Genomic DNA, 4,903 nt, shown 5'->3' with positions numbered 1-4,903 from the left:
ACACTCAAACAGCCTGTATCTTTACTATTTTTACTTATGTACAGAACCAAAATTTCAACTGATCCTTGAGGCTTTAGCACAACACTTCTTATCCTGTCTCTCTAGGAGATGAACTCTGGCACGACTGATATAGCCAGGCACTCGAAACACTGTAGAAACAGCCTCAAGGATGCTATTGCTGCTGTTGTACGTAATTATTTCTTCTGTAATTGCCATTATACTTTCATAGAATTAAAAAAAATTTAACGCTTATTTATTTTTGAGAAACAGAGAGCTAGAGCATGAGTGGGGGAGGGGCAGAGAGAGAGGGAGACACAGAATCTGAAGCAGGTGCCAGGTTCTGAGCTATTAGCACAGAGCTAGAGGCGGGGCTCGAACTCACAGACCGTGAAATCATGACATGAGCCAAAGTCAGATACTCAACCGACTGAGCCACCCAGGCATGCCTATGTTTTCATAGAATTTTAAACAGTATTTATTCTTTTACATTTTCTAGTTTTGCTTATGTTTCATGGTTAGGAAAAGAAATAAATTATATCAGTACCATAAAGTGATCAATAGTTGAATATTCATGACAAAGATACCCACACATACATTCTTATTCATCTAAGTCCAAAGGGTTGCTTTCTGTCCATGGACATCATGGAGCAAGCATCATTAAAAGTCTCCCCTTCCACTTCTGTCATGTCTAAGTCAGAGTCTCCTAAGTCTTTTCTCCTAAGAAAAGCTGCAGAAGCTCTTCATCAGAGGTTTGAGCTTTGAAACAACTAATGAAAGTATGAGAAGCAATTCTGAGCAATGGGGAACGCTTATGGACTGTGTGGTAATGACAGATCCAAACACCAAGTGCTTCGGAGGCTTTGGGTTTGCCACGTATGCTACTGTGGAAGAGGCGGATGCAGCCGTGAATGCAAGGCCACACAAGGTGGGTGGAAGAGTTGTAGAACCAAAGAGGGCTGTCTCAAGAGAAGATTCTCAAAGACCGAGTGCCTTCTTAACTGTCAAAAAGACTTTTGTTGGTGGCATTAAGGAAGACACTGAAGAATATCATCTAAGAGATTATTTTGAACAGTATGGGAAAACTGAAGTGACTGAAATCATGGCTGACTGAGGCAGTGGCAAGAAGAGGGGCTTTGCTTTTGTAGCTTATGATGACCATGTCTCTGTAGACAAGACTGTCATTCAAAAATATCCTACTGTGAATGGCCACAACTGTGAAGTAAGGAAAGCCTTATCTAAGCAAGAGATGGCTGGTGCTTCATTCCAGACAAAGAGGTTGAGGTGGTTCTGGAAACTTTGGTGGGGGTCATAGAGGTGGTTTTGGTGGGAATGACAACTTTGGTCATGGAGGAAACTTCAGTAGGAGAGGTGGCTTTGGTGGCAGTAAAGGTGGCAGTGAATATGGTAGCAGTGGAGATGGCTATAATGGATTTGGTAATGATGGACGCAGTTTTGGAGGTGGTAGAAACTATAATGATTTTGGCAATTACAACAATCAATCCTCAAATTTTGGACCCATGAAAGGAGGACATTTTGGAGGCAGAAGCTCTGGCCTCTATGGTGGCGGTGGCCAATATTTTGCCAAACCATGAAACCAACACGGCTATGGTGGTTCCAGCAGCAGTACCTATGGCGGTGGCAGAAGGTTTGAATTACTGCCAGGAAACAAATCTTAGCAGGAGAGGAGAGCCAGAGAGATGACAGGGAAGCTATAGGTTGCAGCAGATTTGTGAACTCAGCCAAGCACAGTGGTGGCAGGGCCTAGCTGCTACAAAAAAAAGGGGATGTTTTAGATATTACTTGTGTGTATGGGCAAAAAAACTCAAGGACTGTATTTGTGACTAATTGCATAACAAGTTATTTTAGTTTCTGTTCTGTGGAAAGTGTAAAGCATTCCAACAAAGGGTTTTAATGTAGATTTTTTTTGCACGCATGCTGTTGGTTGCTAAATGTATAAATGTGTCTTTAAAAAAAAAAAGAAGCCCAAATGGTCATTTCTACTTTCTATTTAATTAATAGGAAAAGCAATGAATCTAAGCTCTTAACTTATTCAAGCCACTGTGAGCAACTGCCTACCGAAAAACAGTTTGTAAATTATTTTGTAATGAGCTTTAAGTTGTGTTTGAACTTTTTAGTGAACAGAGAATACATCATCTCCTTTTCCCTAAATAGATAAACATTTCAAGTGACTCAAACTGAAAATGTTTAGGTCATGATGACCTGCCTTTTCCTGGACTGATTCAATTAATAGAAAGTTTATATCCTCACAGAAGAGCATCTTCCTGTGTTGCCTCTCCACACATCAAGCTTAGGAGGTTGACATCAATCTAAGATTCTCAAGGTTGAATATAATCCCAAAGGTCATTGGGTCCATCGGTTCTCAAATGGATCCACTTAAGTCGTGGCTCTAGTAGTTCTTTGTGAAATAAGTAAGATAAAGACAAAATAATGCATTTCATGAAGCTGATTTCATTTAATTCAGATTCGTGTCCTTTAATCTCAGAAAATACCCCTTCTACTTTTTTGGTATTAAAATACATTTTTTAATGAAAAGGTAATTAAAATTAAGCGGTTGTCTTTTCTTCTTTTTAATGTTCTTATTGAAAAATATATGACCCCGCATTAGTTTTCTTAGGAAATTCTGTTTCACGTCTAAAGTCCAAGATCAGGCAAACAAAGAGCTTGTTTCTGCCCCAGCCTGAGGCTGCTGGTGAACAAGTACCTGTGGGATATGATGGGCAGTGAACAGCTTTGGAGGCAAAAGGAGTAAGATTTGAAGTCTGTGTAACTTTAGAGTAATGACTTAATCTAGTTGAGTAATTTCTTTGCCTGTATCAGTTGAACTAATGTTACCTTTGTCTCACATTGTTGTAAAAATTAGAAAATGAGTGGTTGGCTGGCTCTCTGACAGTTCATTGCAAATGCCACCTTTCAAACAGGACTTGCTTTCTCTACCCTATCTAATGTATACCCTCTTTGTATCTCCTCACCCAGCCATTCTCTGTCCCACATATCAGGCTACTTATCATTCTCTGGATTCACTTTCTTTTCCCAACCAGAATATAAGATTCGTAAGAGAAGGGACTGAGTCTGTCCCATCCCATTGCATTCCCAGAATTTAAAACATATGGCCAAAACATGGTAGCACTCAATAAATATTCATTGAATATTGGATGAATAGAAAGTGTCTGACACAAAAAAGACTCAATAAATGTTAGTTCCCTAACTTTGGATTGAGGGGAAAAAAAATCCACCTCCCTAATATGTTACAATGGTCTTCATCCCCTGTCAGAACCCATCCAAACACAAAAGGTATATCTTTCCAAACATATATTCCCAAGTGGGAAATAATTCTTTAGGTAATTGTTATTTGATAAGGTCATCTTTATTGGAACTGGCTACAATAAGAATGATTGTATGATAGTAACTTCAAACTGGGTTGTGGATGCATATTTAATTTAGTGAATAAAGAGAATGCCTAATCTTTGGGATTCACACAGATTGCCAGGGAAATGTCATTTAAAGCATTCCATTTTAAGAGCATGTATAATATCTGGTAATTGCTTGTATTAATTTGCATTTAAAATCAGTATTGAAAAGTCTCACCAGGCAGCCATCTTCAGCTAAATTGTCTTGTTCTGATAAACGCTATCATTAAAGAGTAAAATGTTTAACTTAACACAAACATGCTAAATACTAATATTAAAAGGAGAAGGAAGGAAGGAAGGAGGGAGGGAAGGAAGGAATGATGGAAGGATGGGCAGAAAGGAGAGGAAACAGGTTGCCATTAAGTAAAAACAAAACCATAAATAAGAAAATTAAAGGCTCTCTACATCTCAGCAACCAAGACCTCAGGGAAGGTCCTATATACCTGAGATGCCAGAAATGGACTTTCCTGAGGAGACTGAGGGTCCAGCCCAACAGAAATGGGTTTTTGGCCATGATGCAAATACACACGTCTGGAACAAGGAAACAAGAAGCGAAGTGAGATAATCCCTGACTTAATCTTGGTTGTCATCCATCACTCACTGTTAGTACTAAGTTAGTACCTATATTTCAGAGTTTGTCAGTCATTAGAACACAACTTGCCAAAGCTCCAAATCTTTTCCTTTGGCAAGAAGATTGTCCTATGCAGCTGTGGGAAGTGGTGGCAAAATGGGCCAAGTAGCAATGGTGGAAACACAGCCAAGACATGGTGTGCTGATGCCTGTTTAATGCAGTGCTAGATACTGTAAAAGATATCTAGACTTCCAGTTCAGGATCCAATGTCTTGAAAGCTTGTAAATAATCCGTTTCATCCTTAGGAAAAGCTAATATTAAACTTGCTGAAAATCAGTGACTTTTCTTCAAAACATCAAAGAATGAAGATTGTAGGACAAACCACCATGCCAAAACCTGGAGAGCAAGAACTGAGATTTGCTCTTCTGGAGCAGAAGACAATGGGGCCAAAAATTGGTAGAAACATTTAAATGGAAATTTTGATGAATTTCTGGAGGCTGAGTATGGACTAGCCTGACAACGAGAACATCCTGAGGCCTGCAGGTCTCACAGGACCGTCACACATTCCTGGACTTCACCTCCAGGAACACCACCAGGTTTCCATGGTAAAGGGCCAAGAAAGATCACCTCATGGCTATGGCAAGGGGAAGACAAGAGTAACCATTGTGAAATATGCCCAGAGTGTTCTCCATAACCAAGGCCTACTCTCCAGAGCCTTATCACACATAGAGGTAGGGCATTTCTCCCACTGCAGTCTCCTCTAACCTTCCTCTCATTTAAAGGAGAGGGAAAGGAAGCTAAGAAACACATGTTAAGGTCTCAGCCCAGAGACACAATGCCACTGAACGACTAGGATTTAATCATAAGATTGTAGAAAGCTTCCTCTTTTCCATACCTTACCATC

General features: G+C 39.8%; 1 pseudogene; it reads left to right on the top strand.

Moving 5' to 3' along the window:
* Positions 1-684: 684 nt before the first annotated feature.
* LOC125910319 (heterogeneous nuclear ribonucleoprotein A1-like) lies at positions 685-1,676 on the top strand (annotated as a pseudogene).
* The last annotated feature ends 3,227 nt before the right edge of the window (positions 1,677-4,903 follow it).

This window comes from Panthera uncia (genome assembly GCF_023721935.1).
Source record: "Panthera uncia isolate 11264 chromosome B3 unlocalized genomic scaffold, Puncia_PCG_1.0 HiC_scaffold_1, whole genome shotgun sequence".
NCBI classification, from domain to species: Eukaryota; Metazoa; Chordata; class Mammalia; order Carnivora; family Felidae; genus Panthera; species Panthera uncia.
Note: the sequence above shows the minus strand (reverse complement) of the source record. Positions and strands in the feature narration are given on the sequence as shown.